Genomic DNA, 7,770 nt, shown 5'->3' on the forward strand with positions numbered 1-7,770 from the left:
ATGATTTTTTGCCAAAACACAAGTTTCACAAAAAAAATCAGAAATATTGCAGTTATGAAATAGTGATGGAAATAATTTTTTTAAATAATCAAAAGAAGGATGTCCCAACAGTTTATGCCACAACCAAATTTCCTTTTTGTTTTTATCTTGTTTGTGATCATTCGCAAGACAAACCAATCTTCTTTTATGGTTTTGTTGTGAGACATTTTCAAGATAATACAGTCCTTCACTCTCTCTACCATTGGCAATCTTCTCCTTGGAATGAATGTTCTGAAAAAGACAATGGGTTGGGTAAAACAAGGCAACACAAGAATGTGATTTGGTTAACTTGCTGACAGAGATAAGATTACAGTTTAATGTAGGAACAAATAAAACATCAGGAATCGATAAAGAGGGTGANAGGGATATAGTACCTATACCTTCAATAGGAGATGAGACCCCATTGGCATTGATAATAACGTTTTTAGAACAATTAGAGGAAAAATTAGTAAATATATGAGGATCACAAGTCATATGATCAGTAGCACCTGAATCAATTATCCAATCACTACCCTTAGTAACAACAGAAAGATTAAGAGCAGATTTAGATATACCTGACTTGGCCACAAATCCGGCAGCAGTAGAAATATAACTCTTGGAAGCAACGAAAGTTAGGCCTAAAACCCACTTCTACCATGGTATTAGAGCTATGGTTAGAGCCTATCCTAGCGATATTTGTTGGGCATATTGTTCCACCCGTTATTGGACCGTTATCGGACCACCCATTAATATCTAGTCTCACGCTCTATACCTCGGCGTGAGGGGGTGTGTTGGAAGTCCCACATCGACTAGAGATAAGCCAATTTATAATATATAAGTGGGGTGCAGACCTCACCTTACAAGCCGGTTTTGTAGGGTTGAGTTAGGCTTAAACTTACTTTCTAACATTTATTAGCAAGTCGAAAAAATATGAATATGTTCTAATCCATTGTAGGTGAATAGGTTAAATAGGTTGATTTATTGACTCACTTAATTACAATTTTTTTTTCAATTAAAAAAAATAACAAAAATTTATTGATTTAAATCTAAGGAGAAGGGTCTTAAATTAGATTTATGGTCAATCAAACATAAGATTTTATTTACACAAAGATATCACTAAATCTTCTCAACAAAATTTTTAATGGCTTCATAGCGATTCAAATTTGTTTCTTCGTAAAAATTGAATTATTTATTGATTTTTCATGTTGCCTAATTATTCCATACAAAGATAATTTCATGAGTCTCAGTTTTAATATTGTGTAAAATTACTAACCTAATAAAAAATATTTATTAGAAAAATTATATAGGTTGGTGATGTAAGACCCTTGAAAAATAGTTGTAATTAAGATGTTTGATTTTTTTTTTAAATGTAGAAAAATTTTATGTATACAATAAAATGCTACAGTAAAATATGTATAATTATAGTGAAATATGTATTGTGCTACAGTGAGAATATCTCGTGAATCATGTGTTGCTACAGTTAAAATGTAGTACAAGCTACAATACTGCTATAGTAAAATGTAGTACAACTTCAGTATTGCTACAGTAAAATGTAGTTCAACTACAATACTACTACAATAAGCCTAACTTCAACTATAAATAAGGGTGAGGAAATGAAGTTTGTCATCAAGAGAGTGAAAGTGAGCAAGGTTTTCATAGCAAATAAGGAGATTTTAGGGCTAGAATCTGAGTTGTAGATAAGGTAGAAAGAGCTTCTGAAGAGGTGTTCTTCATCTAGGAAGAAGAGAGAATCAGGTAAGAGGAGGTAATCTTCCTTTGTTCTTATTTTGTAATAAGTAGTGATGGTCTAATATTGTTGTTGTAAAAAAGGGAACTATTATTACTATTGTTTTTTTGTGTGAACTTAGGTGATGAAAAGTGTTTATAATTTTTGTATTGAATATGTGAATATGTAAATGTTAATATTGTAAGTAGATGTTAAATTATTTTTATTATTCTATGATCTTTGTTAGATTGATGCCTTGGGATGATAATAATATGAAATTTGTGAAAGCTAGTTGGGGAACACTTTGGCCAAGCAAAGACAGGGTACTTAAGTTATCAATTGAGGCACACCTCTCTTTCTTAGCAGTCTACTAAAAAAGCTTTCACTTTATTTCAAAAATGGAATTTAACTATTTTATTTAGATATTATTAGATATATTATCTTTATTTTATATTTATCTTTTATCTTTAGTTTATTTGTTATTATTTCTTATTTGTATTTTGTGCATGGCCCATATTTCTTCTATTATAAATAGAGGACCTTATGTGTATATTCAACTCAAGGAAGATTAATCTCACATATAATTTTCACTATATTCAACATGGTATCAGAGCAAGGTTCTTTTGAGGAAAATTTTTTTGATGTCTCTACCACTGCATCCACCGTTGTCGGTTGCGGCGCCATCTACCGCTACCAACGACGTCGTAATCTACCGCTGTTGTCTATCACTGCCATTATCGGAGTTTTAGTTTCAACCGACGATCACACGGTTTTGATCGTCTTGACCTTGCGATCACCATGTCATCAACGACGCCTTCATTGGAGCTTCTACACACTCTCAACGTCTTTTGAAGTTATGGATTTGAACCCTTTTTCATCGTGCACGGTGGAATGTCTAATAGTAATTTAGAGCGTCGAGGTCGTTCATTTTTTGCTTTCAGGTTCATCGTGTGTTGTTGCACATCCCATCTCCTCTCAGACAGTTATTCAGAGCATCGAGGATGCTCTTTTTCCTTTTTCAAGTCCCTTGATTGGAGAATCATGGATTTTTATGGTTTCTCTCTCTTGTTTATCCATGGCTTCTTCCACTGTCATCTCTTCTGGCCTCCCTTTTTCTTTTGTCACCATTGCGTTTGACTCGTCCATATATGATTTTTTTCCCATGGAAAAGATGGTTTTTGTTAGTTTATTTATAGCCGTGGTGGCTCTCCAACAATTACCTCTTTATCCACTGGTGGTGTTCCTCAACGACGATTTGCAAGAAGAGATTTAAATGGAGCAATCTCCCAAATTTGTTGCTTAGGAGGTCTTTTGGGTTGGTATTTCGTCTTTAATGTCGTCTTGCAAATCATTAGCAAATTGGTGTCACTCGAGTGCAGAAATAGATATTTTCACCAAGTCTTTATGGATTATATTAGTAACAAGCTTGGTACATACGATTTGTATGCACCAGCTTGAGGGAGAGTGCTAGATATATTATCTTTATTTTATATTTATCTTTTATCTTTAGTTTGTTTGTTATTATTTCTTATTTGTATTTTGGGCTTGACCCATATTTCTTCTATTATAAATAGAGGACCCTATGTGTATATTCAACACAAGGGAGATTAATCTCATATATAATTTTCACTATATTCAACAAATTTAATCAACAATGTGGGTTTCAAATAAATCATGATTAATATGTTGAATATGTGAACTATAAAGATGTTACAATAGATAATTAATCAAATTATGAAGTTTAAGCTTTTGACCAAGTTTTTTTATTTTTTATGTTACCTTAGTAAAACATTAACTGCCACTTAGTCTACTGTTAGATCAACTTGGAAATTTAATATATGGTTTATAAGACATAGAAATTAACTTTGACCGTTAGGATTTTAATATAAGGATTGTACTTAGATGAAGAAATCTTGCAATTTTTAGTAGAATGACCATTACTTTATTTGTATCTCTAAGTTATCTCAGAAAAATCTAAATCCCCACTTCATTTACCGTTAGATTAAGTTGAAATTTTGATACATGATTCCTGAGATATATTACTATACTTTAACCACTCGGATTTGTAATCGGATGTCTATACTAAGAGAAATCAATTCCACAATTTAGATAGAGCAAAAACCCACTTGAATACTGTTCTCGAGTTGTCTAAGTAAAATCCCAATCTCTACCTAATCAACTGTTAGATTAGTCTAAAATTTGGAAATGTAGTTCCTAAAATATATTAATTCACCTAGACCATTCAGATTTTTTTATTGGATCTTTATAAAAATTATGTCGTGTTTATTAAGGATTTCAAAACAACCTAAGTTCTGTTTCTAGACCATTGATGTAAAATTAAGCATTTCCTCTTTATTAACCGTTAGATCAAACTGTAAATTTTACCATAGACTCTAGATATATTGTGAATTAATTTACCCGTAAAGACCTTCCATGTGAGACATGCACTAGGAACAAAATTTTATGTAATGTCATAACAATGTAGATGGTTGATCCATAACCTTCGATTGGTAAAATTATATTGAGATTGTACTCATTATAGGTAAGTTACAATTATAATAAGAGTATGATATTTGGTCAATAAGTATATTTATGATATGGTATAAATTTTGAGTACTGACAAGATTACATGATGAAAATGAGTTATTACCAATTTACGATTAATGAATGAATATGATTTTGTGTAATACTAGGTGAATATAAGGAATTATTAGTTATTAAATGAAGTTTAAAGTTTTACTACCGGGAGTAGTATAATTGGTTTCCACCATAAGACCTTGAGTTAAGTAGAGTGACTTAGGAGGCTTATGAAAGCAGACAGAAAGCGGTCTAACCATAAGGCTTTGACATAAGCAGAGTACTCATAAGTTTTATAGAAGCAAACAAAGAGTGGTCTAACCATAAGGCTTCGGAAAGTGAAACATAGTATACTTGTAAGACTTAAGGAAACCGGCAGAGAGTGGTTTGACCATAAGGCTTCAAGAAAAAGCACATTATACATGTAAGGTTTATGGAAACGAGAATGATGATTTTGAAATTAGACAGGAGATGGTATTTTAATGGCCTCAGAATAATTGCATGTATAAATTGTAGTAATACATGATTGAATTATATAGGTTTAAACCCTCCCTTGGTCCTAATATTTGTATGAAAATTTCAGTTCGGCCCTCATGTTTTCAACTGTCCCAATTGGGTCATATTTTTTGTAAAAAAGAACACATTTTACCCCAACCGTGAACTGGTCTCAGACGACGTTAAATTTAGCTGTCGTGGTGCAGACTTAAAATGTTGACGTAGCAATATTTTATTACGTGGAATTTTTTTAGGTGAACAGTTTAATTGGAAATGTTAAGGGATTGGGATTCCTCCATCGTCTTCATCACCCTCCACCGTTATATTTGGATTGAGATTTTGGCCTGGGGTGGTGGCTCCATCGAATTTTGCCGCCGGCCGGAATTTGCATCTGAACTCGCATATGTAGGGGGAAGTACAACAAGGGGTGGTTGTAATGATGGATTGGGAATCAGGAACTGTGATGGTCTTGCCTTCTTTAACAATGGAAGATGTAGGGTGAGGAGTGGAGGAGAGTGATTTCTTACTGATTATGCAGTAGATCTCTAGACTGATAGGGCCATGCAATTTTGCAACTGGAAACAAGGAGCTCATAGGAATTGGTTGTGTCACATTAATGTTACTATTTTATAAAATTTTCACTGCAGGAACAACAAAACCACTATTAAGTTTAGGGGAGCAGTTGGAATTCACACACTGACTCTTAGCAACAGATATTCTACGAGCACTTCCACCAGAACGTCCAGGAGAAAGAAAGCTTTTAAAACCCGGGGTTCTTCTACTAGCATCATTTCGAGTTTTGACAGCTTTGGTACCCTCCAAAATCTCATGAACTACAGTAATGAAGTGACCCTTTATTCATTCTCAACATCAAAAACCTAAAAGCCACAACCCCGGATCAATAGATCAAGGGAAAACCGAATCCACCAACCACCCATAAATCAAAATCCAATTTTTTTAATGCCAATTGTCACTAATCAATGAAAAACAACAAGTGTGACACCCGGGCACTGACGAGGGCTGGGAGTGATCGTCGATGCAAGAGGCACGAACAAGGAGCGACTCCTGGCAGGCTTCCAGTGGAAGGGGCGCATGGACGAATCGAACATACACCGGAATGAGAGGGATCTAGAGACTGTATAGGTATGGGACTATACGGTTGAAGGATAGCTTAAAAGGAATTAATTTGGCTACTCATATCAACAAATGCATTTGCTTTTCGGTAGCCTAACTCATAAGAACTCCATGGTTAAGTGTGCTTAGCCTGAAGTAATTTGGGATGGGTGACCTTCTGGGAAGTTTTCCCGAAAAATGTGTGAGTGAGGACAAAACACATTGGAAAGCCTCGTGTTGATCTGTAAGGGCAGTCAATATTCCATGTAAGTTGTCAGGACATTACAACAAGGGCCTCAATGCAACCTAGAAAAGAACTAGATTGTTGTCCTTCCCCTTTGTCAGAAAACGGATTAAAAGGGTTCAATTTGGGTGGTCGACAGTCGATACCCAAAGCTAAAAGCTACATTTTTTTTTCTTTCTATTTTTTTGTTTAAGAAAATAATATTTTTGGTGTTGCATTGAGGCAAATGTTGGGTTTTGATTCGAGTTTAAGCAATAGACAAACGTTGGATTAAGAAGGGATGAAGGTTCACGGTAACACCATAAAATCAGAAACAGACACACAAGTCAAACAAAACCCTCCTCACCCACGACGAAGGGGTCGTAGAAGAAAATAAGGTGGTTGTTGGGTTTTTTGGCGATGACAGTGAGGTTGAAGAGCGTGACGAGGTGCGAGGGAGAGTCGGTCGAAGAGGTGAGGTTCAAATCCCTAATTCTGATATCCCTAAAGTGAATTAAATGAAGTAAATAATGCCACATCACCACTGTTTATTTAATCAAAACAATCCACGTAAATGAGGAACACACATCAGTACGTTCTCTCTGCACCACATGGCCTTAATTTAACACCGTTTAAGACCTATTAACAGTTGGGGTAAAACATGTTCATTTTTACAAAAAAAAAAGGACCCAACTGAGACAGTTGAAAACATGAGGACCGAACTGAGATTTTCATACAAATATTAGGACCAAGGGAGGGTTTAAACCAATTATATATTATGAGTAAATTTAGTGATTGTATGTTATGGTTAGCTTACTCTTATTTGTTTGTGCTATGATCGTATACCTCGTATAATACGTGAGCAGATAATGTTGCAGGTGTAGTAGAAAAGACTTAGGGATGATAAGAGACATGCAAGGACTTTTTGTTAAAAATAAATTGTATCGAAAAAAATATGTTGTATAAGACTTGTAAGTTTAATTTTGAACTTATGTTAAGTAGTGAAAACTATGTTGTTTAAAGTTTGTAAGTTTGAAACATGTTTTTGTTAAATTGAAATAAAGTTTTGATTATTGAAATCAGATATTATTACTTGAAATACCCTTAAAATATTTGGGTTTTACAGGTGAGCCAATCCAGATGAACTAATTCTTAGTGAGTCATATTCAAAATTCATTCATATCAAAATTTAATTTTTTTTTAAATTCAAACTCTTCGTACGCCCAATTAGTTTATGAATTTCATCTTGTTTTACAACACTGATATAAACTTCAAAATTTTATTATTTTATGTAAGTTAAAAACATAACTAGTTATGTCTGTATTTGCTCATTTTTTATATTACTTTGATGAGTGTTTTTATGAAAAGTAAAAAATATTTATAGAAATTTCAATATAAAATTTATGAGAAATTATAGGAAATTTTTTATTTCCGTAATAAAACTATACATTAAAATTTGAATCAATTTTTATTTTTTTTACTTTTCATATATAATTCAATCATGTTAATGTTGATTTATGAAAACTAATTATGAGAAAAAAATTAAAAAAAAGAACTAGAACTGTTCTACTACAATATTTATTATTTTAATAATAAAGTGTATATATGAATTGTTTTC

Source organism: Vigna radiata, chromosome 6 (genome assembly GCF_000741045.1).
Source record: "Vigna radiata var. radiata cultivar VC1973A chromosome 6, Vradiata_ver6, whole genome shotgun sequence".
Classification (NCBI taxonomy): Eukaryota; Viridiplantae; Streptophyta; class Magnoliopsida; order Fabales; family Fabaceae; genus Vigna; species Vigna radiata.